This window comes from Schistocerca nitens, chromosome 1 (genome assembly GCF_023898315.1).
Source record: "Schistocerca nitens isolate TAMUIC-IGC-003100 chromosome 1, iqSchNite1.1, whole genome shotgun sequence".
Lineage (NCBI taxonomy): Eukaryota > Metazoa > Arthropoda > Insecta > Orthoptera > Acrididae > Schistocerca > Schistocerca nitens.
The window spans coordinates 1,000,056,576-1,000,077,688 of record NC_064614.1 but is presented as its reverse complement, the minus strand read 5'-3'; the positions used below and the strand labels follow the sequence as shown (position 1 = coordinate 1,000,077,688).

General features: G+C 42.5%; 1 protein-coding gene across 1 annotated transcript in view; it reads right to left on the bottom strand.

Annotated features, from left to right (window-relative positions):
* The window catches only part of LOC126195375 (uncharacterized), a 117,312-nt gene extending 97,239 nt beyond the window's left edge, over nt 1-20,073 (bottom strand). Inside the window, exon 1 of the mRNA XM_049933954.1 lies at nt 19,891-20,073. The gene's annotated coding sequence lies outside the window, so the exon portion shown is untranslated. The remainder of the gene's footprint in view (nt 1-19,890) is intronic.
* Nucleotides 20,074-21,113: the final 1,040 nt, after the last annotated feature.

Below are 21,113 nucleotides of genomic sequence, written 5' to 3'. Positions count from 1 at the left end.
GACGTATTTGGCTATAAGAAGTATGTTGTCTGACTCTTTCTGGAACGAGCTATTTCGGAAACTCAATAGTAAACATCTGTGAGACGTTCAACGTCTTTCTTGTGAGGTCTGCCAGTGGATTTTTCAGAGACATTCTATAACGCTATTGCGCGACCAAACGACCCAGTTACGAAGCAAGTCGCTCTTCGTTGGATCTTTTCTTTCTCTTCTACTAAACGTATCTGGTAAGGGCCCTACACTGACGAACAATACTCGAGAATCGATCGACAAACTGTTCTGTAGGCCTCTTCTTTTCTGGTCGATCTACATCTCCGTAAGATTCCTCCTATGAACCTCAGTCTGGCCTCTGATTTTCCTACTATTTATTTTATGTGGTCATATTCATTAAGGTCGCTCTCGATAGTTACTCCTAGATACTTCACGTTGGATACTGTTTCTAGCTGTTTGTCACTAACACTGCAGTTTCACAGTACTGGATTTCTTCTCCACTGCGTGAGCAATATATTACATTTATTTACGTTCACTGTCAGCTTGCTAGAGCCTGCACCATACATCAAAGATATGCAGATCCCCCTGACGATCGATTCTGTTTTCCGATGTTACTGCTTTCTTATAGACAAGAGCATCACCTGCAAAAGCCTGATCCTGAAACTAACCTTGCATCTGTCGATTGTGTTTCGTTAAGAGCGACGTGTTCAGTTCTGTCTACAAGGAAGTCTTGAATAAAGTCACAAATCTGGTCCGGTATTCGGTAAACTCGAATTTTTGCATTAAACGGCAATGAAGGACGTTACAAATACCTTCCTGAAGTTAAGGAGCATGTCATCAACCTGAGCGCAGATATTTGTAGATCTCATGGAGGAACAGAGCGAGCTGAGTTTAGCAAGGTCACTGTTTGAGGAACCTATGTTGATTTTATAGAGGAGAGCTTTGTTCTCCAAAAATATAATAGTAAGTGAATATAAAACATTTTCCATAATTCAACAATAGATTGACGTCAGTGCTATAGAAGTATAATTACGTCCATCTGTCGTTCAGCCCTTCTTGAAAACGGGAATGAAACGGTCTTTTATCCATTCCTATGTACCGACTCCGATCATTGGTCCAGAGAACTACGATACACTGCTGCTGGAGGGGGAACAAGTTCTTTCGCATAATTCTCGTAGAATCTCACAGGTATTTCATCTAGTCCAGATGCCTTTTCACTAAGCGACTGCAGTTGCTCTTCTTTTCCGTGAACACCTATGTCAACATGCGCCATATCTGTATTCGTATGAAGATTCAAAAGAGGGGTCGTATTACGATCCTCCGCGATGAAACAATTTCGGTAGACCGAATTCAGCATTTCGGCTTCTCTCTGACACCTTACCTCTAGAGTCAACTCGGTCGGCAAAATAATGCTTTCAGTGGTATTTAACGCTTCTCTCATTGCTCTCCTTACATTCATTTTCGCTTCGTTGAATGTTTGTTTTCCAGCATAATTTTGACTTCTCTTAAATCTGTGATGCTCTCTTTGCTCACGTAGCACTTTTCTGATATGACTATTAAACCTCGGCACGTCTTTCCAATCCATCAAGACCTTGCTCGTAACGTACTTGCCTAAGAAATACCAATGATGGTTTGCAGATTTTTCCATTTGAGCTCCACATCTTCGTCCTCAGTACTCAGGATTTGAAGTGGACTCTTCACATACTCAGCAACTCGTATCCTGTCACGCTTGCTAAGTAAAAACATTCTCCTACCTTTCTTAGCAGTAGTTGTAAACTGTTATCGCTGACGCTATCACTACGTTATAATTACTCACCTCCACGTTAGCTCTCTTCAAAGGTTTACGTGTGGTTGTTCCTAGGAGATCTAAGACGTTACCTCCACTAGTTATTTTTCTATTTGTTCGAATAATTTTCGAATAAGACATTCAGAATGGTGTCACATGAATCCCTGTCTCTGGCACCAGTTTTGATTATATGACTCTCCCATTCTACACCAGGCACGTTGAAGTCTCGTCCTTTTACTGATTCACGAGATTCTGCACGTTCTCTCTGAAGTGGTCACCCACAAGAGCTCTTGATGGATCCGATTACCGTTTCTGAGCCACTTTTGATGCTCAGCTGCACTCAGATTAACCTACATTAGGAATCTGTGACAGGCTCGCTGGATGTTTCCGGACCCTTTACTGCAGTAGATGAAATGATCGTACGGCGTTGATGGCTAACAGTTCGCGCCTCTGGAAGTTCGGCCGCCGAGTTGCAAGTCGTTACATACGCCCCAACCATTGCATGTAACCTATCTTTAGGATAAATATTCCAATGTGAATTTACGATTTCGTTGCTATTCAGTTCCGGTTTCAACCAACTTTCTGTTCCTAATAATATCAGGCCAATATTATCTATAGTGAACGATACCAATCCCGGGAGCTTTCCACGGATGCGGCTGCAGTTTACTGATTTCATATTAATCTTTTCTGTTTCCGATCTACGAGGAGGAGCATTCTATGAGGGTAATATGGCTGGGCTTCATTCGATTTCGGCAGCCATGCATCTGCAATCTGAACGACATAAAGCCTTTTTCTTCCGTTTACAAACAAAAATCACATTTGTCATAGGATTGTGCTAATTAAATCCTATTCGATATTCAATTTGGTCTGCGCATGAATTATTGTGAATCAGGAGAGTCCTAAACAGTTTAACTGGACATGTCACGGCAAATTTCGTATGATAAAGTCTTTTCTGGGATACCTGTGCCCAAGACAGACGATTTAAAAGCATTTTTAGCAATTTTACTGCCAGTTGCCCAGGTGTGTGTCGACTTAAATATATTGCAAATTGCACAATGCAGCAAATTGAGAGTGGTAGTGATTTTCTTCCCCTGATTTCTAACTACCACAAATTAATATTAGGTAGTTTTTTGTTAAATGTCAGACTCGACCGGTGAGAAACTTTACTTTCGACAGAAATAGCTACGAATCTCCATAAGATCAACAACTGCATTTATTCTACAGAGAGTAGGAGTGGCAGAAATTTTTGTTTCATTTGTAGCAGCGTCAATATGTAGACCGGAATACGGTTTGAGTATCTGTTCACTGTAGCTTTAAATTTTTGTAATGGGTATCTCGGCTGTTCCTGAAGGTACTGAACAAAACGTGTTGATGTTCTTTTCTGTTTCAGATCTAAATAATATGTGTAGGCATTAACTAAAAGATAAAAAGATTTCTTTTCTGATTTCAAGTTTGACTAGAAAGGACAGTTAATATTAACTTCTGTGAACAAATGATAAACGGGTAAGGGCGGTGTCGGCGCCGTATTTTCAATCTAAAAACTGCTAGGCTGAACCGTATTGTGGGAAACTAACAGAGTTTTAGATCAGTTTTCGAATTAAAACCATACAAAACAGCTTTAAGGTAATTAATAAATTCCACAAAAATTTTCTATAGCAGTTTATGATACAATGACCTGATGATAAAAAAATTTAAAATTTTCATTTGGTGCTTCCGGTTGTCACTTCATCAATCTTTTGTGTTTTATAATTGTAGATTACTAGCGACCCACACAGCTAATTAACTACGGCTGGACGACTTGTAGCGCAGTGGTAATAAATATTACACTGAGGTGACAAATGTAGTAGGGTACCTACTAATGTCGTATTGGACCTCCTTTTACTCGGCGTAGTGCAGCAATTCGACGTAGCATGGACTCAACAAACCCTCTGCAGAAATAATGAACCGTGCTGTCTTTACAGCCGTCCGTAATTGCGGAAGTGTTGCCAGTGCACGATTTTGTGGACAAACCGACTTCTCGATTATGTTCCCCATATGTTCGATGGGATTTACGTCGGGCGAGTCATTCGCTCGAATTGTCTGTAATGTTCTTCAAACCAGTTTCAAACAAATGTGGCCCAGTGACATTACGCACTCTCATACATAAACATTCCATCGTTGTTTGCTGCAAATGGTCTCCAAGCATCCGAACATAGCCATTTCCTGTCAATGATCGGTTCAATTGGACCAGAGGGCCCAGTTCATTCAATGTAAGCACAGCCCACACCACTATCGGGCCACCAGCTTCTTGGAAAGTGCCTCGTTGGCAACCTGGGTCCGTGGTTTCGTGGGGTCTCCGCTACACTCGAACCCTACCATCAGCTGTTACCAGCTGAAATCGGGACTTAACTGACCAGGCCAGATATCCCAGTTGTCTAGGGTCCAACAGATATGATATCAAGCCCAGGAGAGGCGCTGCTGGCGATGCCGTGCTATTAGCAAACGCACTCGCATCAGTCTTTTGCTGCCATAGCCCATCAATGTCAAATTTCGCCGCTTTGTCCCAACGGATACGTTGTTGTACGTCCCACATTAGTGGGATGAGAGGTAATGCCTGAATTTTGGTATTCTTGACACACTCTTGCCACTATGGATCTCGGAATATTGAATTCCCTAACAATTTATGAAATGAAGTTATCCCATGCATCTAGCTCCAACAACCACTGCGTTTTCAGAGTCTGCTAATTCCCGTCGTGCGGCTATAATCACGTTGGAAACCTTTTCACATGAATCACATGAGTACAAATTACAGCTCCGCCAATGCGCATCGTTTTAATATCGCTGTCCCGCGACTTCTGAACCTCAGGGTACATACACAACAGTGACGACGGGTCAGGCGTGGTAGGAGCTGTGACACTTCACCAATATTTTTACCTTGTCACTATTTAAATAAGGTTTATTTATATTACTTTGTTTTCTGGTTTTTACGCCAAACGTACTTCCCTGTTTTGTATTGCACGGAACTCGCTTGTAGCTGGAGGTGTGTAATTCTGACTAGGGGAAATATAGTGTGCTTCTTTCCTCGCAGCTCAACCTCGAGGATGGAGAGAGACGTCGAACATAACTGCAACCGTGAGGTCGCTTGCTTCAGTTTGTCTTTGCATGGGGCATCCGGTGAGGTACACGAAAATTTTATTCCCAGCGCCGGCTTCGGTGGCCGAGGGGTTCTAGGCGCTTCAGTCCGGAACCGCGTGACTGCTACGGTCAAAAGTTCGAATCCTGCCTCGGGCATGGATGTGTGTGATGTCCTTTGGTTAGTTAGGTTTAAGTAGTTCTAAGTTCTAGGGGACTGATGACCTCAGATGTTAAGTCCCGTAGTGCTCACAGCCATTTGAACCATTTTTATTCCCAACAGCTTCCTGTTTCGGACTGTAAGGCAGTGACTATCGTACGCGTGGAGCATCCTTCAGTATGTAGTGCGTTTAGTGCTGTATTGTAAGTTTTAAATTGTGGGCGCCCCACTGAATCTCTACAGATATGCACTATAAAAGAGGTGAACCACTGAGGTAAATTTTGAATCAGGTTTTGATGGAAATGATGAAAGATTTCAATATGGTGAAAGAAATCACTTTGTTGGCCTTTCAATACCGAAAAATTTAAAGAATACGAAACGCTATTTTTCTACTGCATTTAACAACCTGAAAAATTTCTTTGGGCCTGTATTCTCCAAGAAACAACGCTTAAGAAACAAACTAATCTGTGTGCCGATGAGAAATACAGAAGGATTTCCAGAAAAAAAACATGTTAGAAATGATAAAGACATTTTTACATGTACTTCTAAACTACTGTACTTCTTTATCCCACCATCCAGTCCACTAAACGATATGTGTAACTCAGCTTGTCTTACCTGAAGGGAATATAAATATATACTAAAAACAGATTACCCAGCGCCCAAAAAGCAATGCATGCTGCTCAAGAAATGTGGTTAAAATACGAAGTCAAATCTATACTCTACAAAACAAGAGCTAAATCACAAATTATGTACTGAAAAGCCAAAGAAACTGGGCATACTTATTCAAATACAGAGGTTCGTAAACAGGCAGAATACGGCGCTCCGGTCAGCAACGCCTATACAACAAGTGTCTGGCGCAGTTATTAGATCGGTTATTTCTGCTACAATCGAAGGTTATCAAGATTTAAGTGAGTTTGAACGAGGTGTTATAGTCGGCGCACGAGAGATTGGACACAGCGTCTCGGAGGTAGCGATGAAGCGGGGATTTTCCCGTATGACCATTTCGCAAGTGCACCGTGAATATCAGGAATCCGGTGAAACATCAGTCTCCTACATCGCTGCCTCCGGAAAAGATCCTGCAAGAACGGGACCAACGACGACTGAAGAGAATTGTTTAACGTGACTGAAGCGCAACCCATCCACACATTGCTGCGGAGTTCCATGCTGGGCCATCAGTAAATGTCATCGTGCGAACTATTCAACGAAACATCATCGATATGGGCTTTCGGTGCCGAAGGCCCACTTGTGTACCCTTGATGACTGCACAACACAAAGCTTTGCGTTTCGCCTGGGCCCGTCAACACCGATATTGGACTGTTGATGACTGGAAACATGTTGCCTGGTCGACCGAGTCTCGTTTCAAATTGTATCGAGCTGAGGGACGTGTACGGGTATGGAGACAACCTCATGAATCCATGGACCTTGCATGTCATCAGGGGACTATTCAAGCTGTTGGAGACTCTGTAATGGTGTGAGGCGCGTGCAGTTGGAACCTCTGACAGGTCTAGATACGATTCTGATAGGGGACATGTACGTAAGCATCCTGTCTGATCACCTGCATCCATTCATACCCATTGTGCATTGCAACGGACTTGGGCAATTCAAACACGACAAAGCGACACTCCACACGTCCAGAATTGCTACAGAGTAGCTCTACGAACACCCTTCTGAGTTTAAACACTTCCGCTGGCCAGCAAATTCCCCGGACATGAACATTATTGAGCTTATCTGAGATACCTTGCAACTTGCTGTCAGAAGAGACCTCCACCCCACTGTACTCTTACGGATTTACGGACAGCCCTGCAAGATTCATGGTGTAAATTCTCTCCATCTCTACTTAAGACATTGCTCGAGTCCCTTCGACGTCGTGTTGTGGCACTTCTGTGTGCTTGCGGCGGCGACACACAATGTTACGCAGGTGTACCAGTTTCGTTGTCTCTCCAGTGTATAAGACCCACTTACAACTTGCAGATTCCATTAATAATATGGTAGTTCTCTCACATGGTAAATAAAGTTGCATGGCATACAAAAACTTCTGTACAAAGAATGGAATCAGTTCATGGAAGAAAGATTAGCCAACTCAAAATACTCCCGTCGCAACAGAATGACTTTAGACACAACCAAGAAAAATGCACATAAAAATTCTACCCACCTTACAGACACAGAATCAAACAATAAAGAGACACAACTCTTAGAGAAACGATTAAAATACAATATAAATTCAGAAATAGATGAAGATTACATAGAAAGCCTGATATAAAAGCACTAAGTGTATTGACAAGGAAAGATAGGAACGAAAACAGCAATGCCAACATTGGACTTACTAGAGAAATAGCGAAGGAATGAAATCCGTAATATAATAACTAGCATGAAAACACAAGAACACAAAAATAACAAAAACACAGAATCTGCAACACTCAGGAAACTTAGCAAAAAATTCTAAATGTAAATGATAGCATTTAAAAAGCAGACAAGGGGAACACAGTAGTACTTATAGACAAAGAACAAAATACATTGAAAAAGCACAATAATTCATCTCACAAAATTACATTACAAAATTAAAGTCAGACCCAACAAACAGATTCCAGACAAAAGTAAAAATCACTCTGAAAAATATAGACATAATACTGGATAACATGGGGAAAAGAAAGCTGACATAGACTAATCCCACTGCACCTGTCCTCTGACGCATACCAAAGATCCAGAAACTGAATCTTCCTGTGAGGCCAATATTGGATTTCATAAAATCCCTCACTTACAAGCTTGTGAGATACATGTTACAATTACTGTCTGAAAATTTCAAAGTACAGGAAGACAAAAATTGGTTCAAATGGCTCTGAGCACTATGGGACTTAACTTCTGAAGTCATCAGTCCCCTAGAACTACTTAAACCTAACTAACCTAAGGACATCACATACATCCATGCCCGAGGCAGGATTCTAACTTGCGACAGTAGCGGTCGCGAGGTTCCAGACTGTAGCGCCTAGAACCGCTCGGCCACTCCGGCCGGCGTACAGGAAGACAGAACTATTAAAAACACTAAACAGCTAATACAATAAATAAAATATAAAAATGGCAAGCACAGCAACACTCGTCTCTACTGATACTGAAAGCATGTATTCCAACATACCAGTACCACAAACAACAGAAATCATAGATTAGAACATGAAAACTTATAGTCAGCTCCCTGATGTACAGATTAATGAAATACACACATTAATAAAGCTCATACCATAACAGAATTACTTACAACACAATAATGAATTTTATTTACAGAAGGATAGATTATCAATGGAGTCCCCATTTTCAGGAGTCTTATCAAATATTTTTGTAAACCACATTGAACAGATCATTTTCACAAAAATAGTAGTAAGAGAATACAACATGTTATATTGGTTCAGGTGTGTAATAGATGAACCACAAACAAAAACTGAAAAACTACATAATGACAACAACAAGGTACTTAAAAGTATAAAATTGACAACTGAAAGAGAACAGAAGAACCAATCAAACAACAAAACAACAAGTACATAATTGAAATTTTCCGCAAGCCCATAGCACCAAACATTATCATTCCCCAATCCTCGAACCACCCATACTCACAACAGCACATCGACACACAATCCATAAACACAGCACAGTGCTACTCCCCAAAGAAAATTACCAAAAAGAACTTGATATAATAATACAGATTGCACGATACTTTAGCGACAATAGTAACATAGTCACAAATATAAACAACAAAATTAAAAGCAAAAAGCACCAAACTAATAAAACAACCTAACAGAACCAAACCCAAACAGTCAATACCATAACAACTAAACAGAATAATCAGAAAAATATAAAAGGAAACACAAGATGGTACACAATGACATACAAATACAAAATCACACATAAAATCACCAAGATTTTCATATAACAGCGAATAAAGCATACACAACAGTCAATTCTATACAAATATAAAATACCAAAACAGACAAAAAACAGAGACATATGTCAGAAAGCAGGTATATACCATCTACAGTGCAACACTTCTGATGACAGTTACACAGGACAAAGAGGTAGAATATTTGATGTCAGATACAAAGAGCACATGGGAGCCTGGAATTATGGGACAAATCACTCCACATTTGCTGAACATCTAAGAGAACACACCTACAAACCAACCACTAGAGAAGAAGACACGAAGATAATTAGAATCAATAATAAAAAAAACACCTCCTAATCCTGCAGGAAAATTGCCACGGTCAGAAAACCAAAGCGGAAAAGAGAACCCTGTTCAGTGATAAAGTACACATGATAAACAACTCATTATTTACACTAATAAAGTAAATAATAGAATAACACTCCCAAAGAGCATTATTATCATAATAATAATAACACTACTCAACACCTGTTCATTCATTTATACGTGAACCACTCCACAGAACATTTAAACCAAAACTCAAATCAGCTTATACCAAAGCTTGCAAACCCTGTCTAACATCTGTTACATTCATATTCAACACTCTACAATTGAAATCACCAATTGCCCCCCCCTCTCCCACCACCACTACCACAACCACCACCACTGCACACACACACACACACACACACAGACACACACACACACACACAAACACACACCGAGAGAGAGGTATTCATGAATAGACGTTACAGACTTCGTTAGATTGGCAGCTTGTAGGTGAACCAACCTAACAGAACGAAACACATAATGGACTCACCAAATTTACTTCTTTAAAAGCACAATTTCAAACAAATAGCTATAAATAGTGGGAAAGATATAACAGTGCACTGCACCACAAAGAAGGAGGAGAAACATGGTGAACAGTGTGAAAGGAAAAGCTCGGAATATGAAATTGTGCTTATATTTCGGAGACGAAGTGCTAGCGCTACCTCCAGAGCACATCAGAGGAAACACAGATGCCAACAAACTGCAAGTAATTACTTATTTACACAAAAACGTGACGTGAACTGTTTGATAATCTAGAAAAACAAAACTTCATCGTTCTAGATCCCACTGAAGATGCCTTAGAGTAAAATAAAGGTGAAGTCTGGTAAAAACACATTAAGTTGCAGCAAGTAAAGGCGGTTTTATTTATAAGCTAGATTTTTTTTTGAAAAATGAATTCCTTTTTATTTTTGATTCATATCTTAAACGCTGGACGGAGGGGGGGGGAGGGGGAAGAGGGGGAGGGATGGGGGAGGGCCTCACATCAAGATTTTGCGCCGGTTCCTAAATGCCGTAGATTCTGGGGTGGCGGGGTGTGTCGCTTATGTAAAACGAATTCTATAGATTAGTAAAGATTAGACAGTTCATTTATATACTTCGACATATTTATACATTTTAACACAAATAAACAACAAATGAGGACGCGTAGTATAAGGTTAGAACAATGTAGTTTCTTTAACGTTTTTTTCTGGACACTTCGTTCATCGATTGCAATTCATCGAAAACGTTCAGCTTCTAATTTGTATATTAAAAGAGATAAAATGTCATTAGAAATATTTCACAGAATTTGCAGAGTTTCGATTATTACGTTATTTTGGGTAATTGTTTTATGTTCTATTCAGACGTTTTAGGATGCTTTTTAGTCAATTTTTTGTCACTGCAGTACTACTTAGGGCATATTTGTATAGCTGTGAGGTGCCCATTATACAGAGATACCCCAACGTAAACTAATACTGGTGAAACAAAGCTGTCTAAAAACATACTTCAGTGACTTGAGAACCCTTGCGAAGACCCTGCAACACTTGCCAGGTATTTAATACGGCAGTTAAAACTGCACTTACGTCGTAGCTCGGATATTAAGTGCATGTTTTAATGCGTAAGTACAGAAACCTTGAACCTCTGGATATCGGTAAAGAATAATATTTCTGAAAAAAGCTTCGAAGTTACCGGAGAATATCATCTTAGGAACACAGGGTAAAAATATCGCCGATCGGGCACGAATATAAATTATAGAAGTGGCCATTCCCACAACCGGTACTTTTCGATCCCAAAAATGATCGTTTTTCGTGGTTCCGACAGGAACGGCCCAGGAGGTAATGGCGCTTTTATAAGCCGCTTAGGCCGGCCAGTGTGGCCGAGCGGTTCTATGCGCTTCAGTCTGGAACCGCGTGTCCGCTACGGTCGCAGGTTCGAATCCTGCCTCGGGCATGGATGTGTGTGATGTCCTTAGGTTAGTTAGGGTTAAGTAGTTCGAAGTCTAGGGGACTGATGACCTCAGATGTTAAGTCCCAGAGTGCTCAGAGCCATAAGCCGCTTTATGTCCCCCTAGAACTTATCTAGGGCAACAGAATAAACCGATTTGCTCAGTCTGCCTAGGCTGGAGGCAATGCGTAATATTTACATGTTGACCTTATATTCTAAGATAGCTACAGCACGCCCCGTCTTCTGATAGGTATACAAAAGGTCGCTAAGCCAAGGGTAATCAAAACACTTGGCCCCTATCTCCGTAATCAATGGCACCTTACATATGACCGCGTATAAAATTCCGTTATCGGGCGCGGCTGTTTGGAACATATTGATACCATACACTGTCGTACACGGATCGATTATTAAGATAATCGAGTAAAAATATGTCTTTCTTTTCTGCTAACTCTTCATCTAACTTCTCACGGAGGAGCCACAACCGATACACAAACGTTGCTCATAAATTGGTCCTTCTATTAACGGAAACCGTTTCAATATCTCTGCATTAGATGCCGAGGTTAGTTATCACATACAGATGCATAGATACGAAAAAAGCTAAAGAAGGGTTTCTTTGCAACAACAGCGCTACTTTGGCTTCACATTGCCATCCGCCTACAGTGGCAGCTACTGTAGTTATAATAAGAATGGAGGTAGTATAATTAGAACGACCAAAAATATTTTTGTACATGGCCCTTTGATCTCGATATGACCCCACGAGTGAGTAGGCTATCTGTCAGACGCTGTGGATTTGCAGGTTGTTTTGTAGGTTTCCCTCTAACAAATAAAGTTTTCCGAAAGTGGTCTTCCCCAGCTCCAAGGCTGAGGAACCCGTGTCTGGGGAAATGAATTTGAAACACACAGTGTGATCAGAAGTAGCCTGGTAATTTGTAATGGTATTGCAGGGTATGTTGTAATGAGAAATAATATTTACAAAATAATTCGATACGTCATGCCTTTTCCGTTTTGATTAGCACTGTAATTAACCAATCAGACCGTTGCTGGCTCCAGTTTAAACGGCCCGTCAGGGATGGTACCGCCAAATGTGTCCTTACTTTGGTTTCGTAAGACCGAACAAGTGAGCAACACAAAAATTGGACATGGGACGGTAGTAAGGGCAGAACCTGATCCAAAAGCTGAGCAGTACCGTGCGCAACCATTTACGCTATGAGAACAACAGACACTGATTGCATCTTGCGGGCCACTTGAATTTGTGTGCGCAACGGGCTCATTGGCTAACTTCGATGGTAATTAACTTGGAAGCAACGCAAGGTCTGGAATTTCTCAGCACAACCTATTCTGCACCACCATTACAAGTTCACAGATTGTTTCTGGCCATTCTACAAATATGGATCCCGATTTGACACATCTACACTCCTGGAAATGGAAAAAAGAACACATTGACACCGGCGTGCCACACCCACCACACTTGCTCCGGACACTGCGAGAGGGCTGTACAAGCAATGATCACACGCACGGCACAGCGGACACACCAGGAACCGCGGTGTTGGCCATCGAATGGCGCTAGCTGCGCAGCATTTGTGCACCGCCGCCGTCAGTGTCAGCCAGTTTGCCGTGGCATACGGAGCTCCATCGCAGTCTTTAACACTGGTAGCATGCCGCGACAGCGTGGATGTGAACCGTATGTGCAGTTGACGGACTTTGAGCGAGGGCGTATAGTGGGCATGCGGGAGGCCGGGTGGACGTACCGCCGAACTGCTCAACACGTGGGGAGTGAGGTCTCCACAGTACATCGATGTTGTCGCCAGTGGTCGGCGGAAGGTGCACGTGCCCGTCGACCTGGGACCGGACCGCAGCGACGCACGGATGCACGCCAAGACCGTAGGATCCTACGCAGTGCCGTAGGGGACCGCACCGCCACTTCTCAGCAAATTAGGGACACTGTTGCTCCTGGGGTATCGGCGAGGACCATTCGCAACCGTCTCCATGAAGCTGGGCTACGGTCCCGCACACCGTTAGGCCGTCTTCCGCTCACGCCCCAACATCGTGCAGCCCGCCTCCAGTGGTGTCGCGACAGGCGTGAATGGAGGGACGAATGGAGACGTGTCGTCTTCAGCGATGAGAGTCGCTTCTGCCTTGGTGCCAATGATGGTCGTATGCGTGTTTGGCGCCGTGCAGGTGAGCGCCACAATCAGGACTGCATACGACCGAGGCACACAGGGCCAACACCCGGCATCATGGTGTGGGGAGCGATCTCCTACACTGGCCGTACACCACTGGTGATCGTCGAGGGGACACTGAATAGTGCACGGTACATCCAAACCGTCATCGAACCCATCGTTCTACCATTCCTAGACCGGCAAGGGAACTTGCTGTTCCAACAGGACAATGCACGTCCGCATGTATCCCGTGCCACCCAACGTGCTCTAGAAGGTGTAAGGCAACTACCCTGGCCAGCAAGATCTCCGGATCTGTCCCCCATTGAGCATGTTTGGGACTGGATGAAGCGTCGTCTCACGCGGTCTGCACGTCCAGCACGAACGCTGGTCCAAGTGAGGCGCCAGGTGGAAATGGCATGGCAAGCCGTTCCACAGGACTACATCCAGCATCTCTACGATCGTGTCCATGGGAGAATAGCAGCCTGCATTGCTGCGAAAGGTGGATATACACTGCACTAGTGCCGACATTGTGCATGCTCTGTTGCCTGTGTCTATGTGCCTGTGGTTCTGTCAGTGTGATCATGTGATGTATCTGACCCCAGGAATGTGTCAATAAAGTTTCCCCTTCCTGGGACAATGAATTCACGGTGTTCTTATTTCAATTTCCAGGAGTGTATATGAATACATTATCCGCAAGTCACCTGACGGCGTGTAGCGGAGTATACTTCTGGAACCACTAGCTGATCGTACCTTCCTATTCCACTCGCGAATAGTGCGTGGGAAGAATGACTGTCGGTAAACTTCTGTATTAGCTCTAATTTCTCGAATTTTCTCGTTGTGGTCATTTCACGAGACGTGTGTTGGAGGAACTAAAGGGTCGTCCCACTCTCCCCGTAAAGTATTCTCCCAAAATTTCAGTAGTAAAACTCTGCGTGACGCAAAACGCCTGGCTTGTAGGTCTGCTGTGGCAGTTTGCTGAGCGTCTCTGTAACACTCTCGCTTCGAAAAAACGATCCCGTGATGAAAAGCCCAACATGGTAACGGTCCCAAATTGATTGACAGTACTGAAGAATCTTTCGAACAAGAGCCTTGTAAGCCACTTTTTTGGTCCATTAATTACATTACCTTAAGGTTCTTCGTATGAATGTCCGCCTCATTTTGTTTTTCCTAGTATTTATAGTATGTGTCATTCTACTTAACCCGAGAACACTAAACGCTAGAAATGTTATATTGTTACTAAATCGTAGTAAATTTTACTACTCAATTTTTTACTCAAAGGAAGTCAAAATTTAAAGTTTGTGCAATAGCTACATACAGTTATAAGGTCTCCAGAGGTAAGTCTTTTACAAAATAAGCACAAACTCTCCTGTTTTACACCCTATACTGATAATACCAGATAGTCCTAAATATTTTATTGTGGTTACTGTTTACAGCAGTTTGTCATCAGTAGTGTAGATGTAAGGTAGTGGATTTTCTGTTCCTACGTATGCGCAGTACTTTACATTTATTTACGTTGAGGGTCAACTGCCAGTTCCTGCACATCTTCTGTCGGTTCTTCTGCAAGCTGATACTGTCTTCTAGCGCTGCTATTTTCTTTTAGACAGCCGTATCATCTACCAACAGTCCTATAGGGCTTCCGACGCTTTCTGGTTCAAAATGGTTCAAATGGCTCTGAGCACTATGCGACTTAACTTCTGAGGTCATCAGTCGCCTAGAACTTAGAACTAATTAAACCTAACTAACCTAAGGACAGCACACACATCCATGCCCGAGGCAGGATTCGAACCTGCGACCGTAGCGGTCGCTCGGTTCCAGACTACAGCGCCTAGAACCGCACGGCCACTCCGGCGGCCTCCGACGTTTTCTACTGATTCATTTGTATACGTGATGGACATTTCGCTGCTAGATTCAGTGCTGCGGGGTATGGTGTCTGTGATCTGAAAGAGCGAAACGATGGCCGGGGACGGGAAAAGCGCCGATCATAAATGTCCTGTACGCAAGAGTTTCGTAAATATGCTATGGATAATGTATTCGAGGAAATTCATGCGCAGCTGTGTATATCGAACTGTATGACTTAATAGATCAGAGTTCCGTTGAAAGTTACGACACTGGGATGCCCTCGTTAGTTCTTATTGCAAGTCACGTCAGCCTGTGTTATCTAGTGGCTAAAATATGGGTCGCATTTTTTTCACTCATTCCCAATAACAGTTCAAGCGTTAACGCTTACCAGCGTATGCTTCCGATACTAAATTGGTTTCTGAAACACTGTTGACGTCTCCGGTAAGACCGAAAAGTATTTTTTTCATAACTTCGTTTTTATTACTCGTGGATCATCTGCATTAGATTAGTAGAAACTACGTCATTGACCTGTGGAATAAAATAAGAATTCGAGTGACTTTACGCTTTCAGCTAAGGTATCTACTGAAAATCCGAACAAGAATGAATTGAAGAAAGATTTTCGATACTCTTAAATTCAAAGATGTTCTTTGCAGAAGCACATCAGGCAAGCTGCACAATGGTCTCGGCAACTCCGAACCCAGTGAACAAGTTTTGGAGGAGCAGAGAGTTCACCGGAAGCAGTCGAAACGTTTCTTGGATAGATTGTCGCTGGCTTCAGGGGAACTCTCAAACGAAGACTAAAGATGCTTTGGATAATATTTTTTCTGGAAATTCAACTTCGTATGTTTAGAATCTGTGATCAGAATTATCAGATTGAATAAGAACGCCGTGATATAGCGCCCAATAGATTCAAAAGTTTGAATGATAAAGCGATAGGCTTGGATGTCAGTCATGTGCAAAGGATGATGAATCAAAGGGCCAGTTATTAAAATAGCTCATTATTGTTAAGACGATGTGAAAATATTGTATGGACTTGTATCAACACAGGCGATTACGAATGAAGCCTAATATTGTGTAGCTGATGCCTTATTGCTGCCTTGTCTGGAGGCAGCTGAAAAACTCTGAATTCCCATCAGTGAGCAGCTTTTCTGTAAGTGACGAAAGTCGTTTTTGAAACGTATGTATTCACAATACCTGCTTGTATTAGGTTTCACATGATGCTAAGTGGTTTCTTGTACTTATGCGTAGGGGTGATACCATGGATGAGTGATTGCATCGTGCCTACTTTGCGAATCACAACATGTACAGTTGAAACATTTTCTACTTCGTTGTTTTTTATACTTGACTGTAATAATTTATGGATGAGGGGTTATAATTAGAGATTACAAACATGATGCGTTTTTATACCCATTAACTATACAAGGTGGACCCGAAATTCGAAGACAATAATTTGCAGGCTGTTCAGTATTTTGATGTAATGGATTATGCCTGTTCACTGTTGGTTCGCACCCCAGTTGCTTTACGTTTGATTTCTAGCCGACATTTATCTTTGTATTTTTATTGCACTGAAAAAGCTTCAGAGCAGTGAAAATGCGGACGATATGAGCTGTGAGTAATTATGAAACAGACTTCAAAAACGCTGTAACGCTGCCCAAAAATATTTGATGGTTTCTTGAGAATTTCTTTATTGTTTCTTGTTATGACAGTTATCGGGATTATCCCTTCACCTTACGACCTAATAAGTAAACGTAACTTGTTTCTATTACAAGTGATAGATGTTACAAGAGTCGTATAATGGTCGTTACAATAAAACAACAGTCAAGAGAAATAAAATGTAAAGCTCCGAAACATACAATAGCGGACGAAAAAAAGAAAAAAGTAAATAAACCACAGCATGAAAAGTCTGTTAATTCCCTCGAATGCTGTTCCTGCTGTGAAGGCAGTAAGAATATCAGAGTACTTTTGAAGCTGTACGTACGTACTGAAGAAACAAAAGCCATGGGATAGCGATATGTACATATACAGATGGCGGTTGTATCGCGTACACAAGGTATAAAAGGGCAGTGCTCAGGTTATTAACGTGAAAACGTTTCCGACGTGATTCTAGCCGTACGACGAAAATTAACACAATCTGAACGTTAAATAGTAGTCAAAGCTAGACGCGTAGGACATTCCATTTTGGAAATCGTTGATGAATTCAATATTCAGAGATATACAGTGACAAGAGTGTGGCGAGAATACCAGATTTCACGCAATATCTCTCACCATGGACAACGCAGTGACTGACGACCTTCAGTTAACGACGAAGAGCAGTGGCGTTTGCGTAGAGTTGTCACTGCTAACGGACAAGCACCATTGCTTGAAATAACCATAAAAAATTGATGGGGGACTTACGACAAACGTATCCGTTGGGACAGTGCGGCGAAATTAGGCATTAATGGGCTATGGTAGCAGACGACCGACGCGAGTGCCTTTGTTAACAACACGACATTACCTGCAGCCCTTTCCTGGGCTTGTGACCATACCGGTTGGATCCTTGACGGCTGTACAGCTGTGGCCTCTTCAGATGAGTAATGATTTCAGTTGGTAAGAGCTGGTGGTATGTCTCGACTGTAGCGCAGACTTGCCAACAAGGCACTGTGCAAGCTGGTGGTGGCTCCATAATGGCGGTGGGGGCGGGGGGGAGGAGGGTAGGCCGTGTTTACACCGAACGTACAGGGCCTTCTGGTCCATATGAACCGATCGGTGACTGGAAATTTTTAAGTACGGCTGCTTGGAGACCATTTGCAGCCATTCATGGACTTCAAGTTCGCAAAGAAAGATGGAATGGTGATCGATGACAATGCGCCATGTCCGAACATTCTGGACAAGTCGAGCAAATGATTTGGCGACTCAAATCACCTGGCATGAATCCCATCGAACATTTATGGGACATAGTCGAGAGGTCAGTTCATGCGCATTTTCGGGGTTATGGACGGCTTAGGAAGCATCGTGGCTCAGTGTTGGTGCACGGAACTTCCAACAACTTGTTGAGTCCCAGTCAGGTCGAGTTTCTGCACTACGCCGAGCAAAGGGAGGTCCGACACTACGTTAACAGGTATCCCGTGACTTCTGTCACCTCAGTGTGAAAAGACTTTCTCCCCTGTTACAATGATTCCATATTACAAGCATTTTGACTGATATGAAGGCATTTTCACAGTAACAAAGCCACTAGAGTAAGAAGTAAGATAAATCTTAATCGATTACCTTTAATTCCTGTATCCGTGATTGCAGTAATTCATCTGCTGATAATCTTGCTCTAAACCTTTTGGTTTAACACTGAATCGTATAAATAGCTGAAAGGGAGGCAGCAATGTTTGTATACAATGCAATGTATACCACAATTGGTTGAGAAAATTGACAGGGCGTAAAGGTGTACGATAATAGTAGCAAAAACGTTCCAAGAGAAGTTTTTTGGTGGAAACTTTCCAATGGTGAAACCATCTCCCTTGTAGGTACGTTAGTGGTTTCAAACTGGATAAATATGTCCGCATTTCTATCTTAGACGAGAAGTATCAAAACTAACTATATGAGTCATTTATGAATATGAAGTTGTCCTCCTTGCCAGCAATATCTCTTTACTTTTAACTTCTCATGACTCGTTTCTGGTTACCCCACCATCAGATTTGTGGGATAAGAATACAATGTGAAACAGAATAGAGACATCTACATTATAAGGAGGCAGTGGAGCTAAGTGACATATCTTTAACATCGATATACAGTATCATGTCACAATCAATCCATTACACCAATGTCCGAACTGTCTCAGCAGTACAAATGCTATAAGGTAAAAACTCTTAGCCAATAGGTGCTGTTAATGACAGCATCAAAAAACATATGGCAACAGATTTGTCTCTGACTTGTGAATGATTATTACAAGTATACGCATTATTTAATTTCGGGTTACATAAAAAATTAGTACACGAGTTGTGAAGAGCATAAAAGTTACATCTCTGTGCTGTTCGGATTCAAGTGTAGGAAGCAACTTTGTCAGAAGTTCGGTATATTGTTTTGCAGCTAATTTTCGCAAAATGCTTGATGAAGAAATCATAGGGTCATTCATTTTATATTTTCGTTCTTTGAACTCAGTTTAGTAGACCATTTTTACTTCAGTTAAACCAATACGGTATGTTGTTTCTGCTTTTGCAGAAGGCCTTTGAAGTTCTCGGGAATTACGTTAAAAGATAGTTAATTGTTTCTTTCCCGAATATGCAGAGCTGAAATAAGATTTAGAAATTCACTTTTGTTGCTGAGGAATTTTAAAAGATAAGGCAACCCACTACCGTGATCACAAGATACATATTTACTTTTGACGGTCTTACTAACACTCCAATGCAAGTAATGTCTGAGGGAGGGGGTGCGAAATGGTAGTTCACTTGTGTGGAATAATATTCTGGAATCGGTCTTGGTTCCTTCGAATACACGCCCGGTAGATAACAGAATATCCGGTCAGCCGAGGAAACTCAAATCACAGTTACATTATTGCACCGTCACGAGCCACTGGAGACCACAGGGCCCTTACACCATAATAGTCAGAAAACGTCCCTAGCCAACGACACTCTACTTGCGGAATACTGCTGCTCCCCGTAAGGCAAAAACGTTGCAGTCCGTGTATAGAATGTGACAGACAGAGGCAGCCGTGTCTAGTACTCACGGGCGGCGTCGCGGCGTGCGAAGGCAACTCGGCTGGCTCTGGTGCTCCTCTTCTGGCCTCGTGTAGGAAGGACCCTCTATTGGCGAGCGGACGCTGGCGGAGTGCGTTGTCGCCGGCCGAGGCGAGCGCCGCGCCGGCCGAGGATGAGTCGTCACGTGTCTGGGAGTAGTAGGAGAAGGAGGAGGGAAGGGGTCGGATCCAAGAGCATTCGGGCGGCAGGGGCGATCCCAAGCTAGGCCCGGCGGGTCGCCCGCGGTGCCGCGCTCAGGGACACAGATACCGCGGATGGTTGCCACGATTCGTAGAGATAGAGGGAAATTTTGTTACGCGGCGTCGCGGCTTTTTTAAAGCCAGCTTTAAGTTACACTGACGTAAAAAATAAAAGCAACACTAGGAAGAAGTTGCGGGTCATAAACAAATGTTGGTAGGCGTGTTGCTGCATCTGGCAGATCATGTCAATCCAGATTGGCCGTCAGTCACGTAACAGTGCCACTAATAGCGCAACTAAGAGAATGCAAATCAGTTTTGCTTTAAATACACGCTGTAATGGTCGTGAGCGGTAGTTACCTTTGAGATTGGACGTGGTGATTTGATGTTACTCAAGAACTCCTGTAACGCGACAAAGACGCCATTTTCAACACCCAAGTGAATTTGAACGAAGTCGTATAATAAGATTACGAGCACACATGGTCTGTCGTGGGGCGATCACCCAGTTTTTAAAATAACTGAAAAGCCACGATCGCTTCAATATCATTTAGTGGATGACCGGTTTCAACACTCTGAATGTGCCATCATCGGATCTGTGAAGGTATAACATAACATGTTTGAGGGAGGGCTTACATGAGTTAACTATATACATTACAATTATTACAGAACCACAAACCTGAAACGTGGATTAACATTTATAAAACCGGAAGGCTATTTACAATTTGTACAGAAAGCAGATGGCAGTTATAAGACTCGAGGGGTATGAAAGGGAAGCAGTGGTTGGGAAGGGAGTAAGACAGGCTTGTAGCCTATCCCCAATGTTATTCAATCTGTATATTGAGCAAGCAATAAAGGAAACAAAAGAAAAGTTCGGAGTCGGTATTAAAATCCAAGGAGAAGAAATAAAAACTTTGAGGTTCGCCGATGACAATGTAATTCTGTCAGAGACAGCAAAGGACTTGGAACAGCAGTTGAACGCAATGGACAGTGTCATGAAAGGAGGATATAAGATAAAC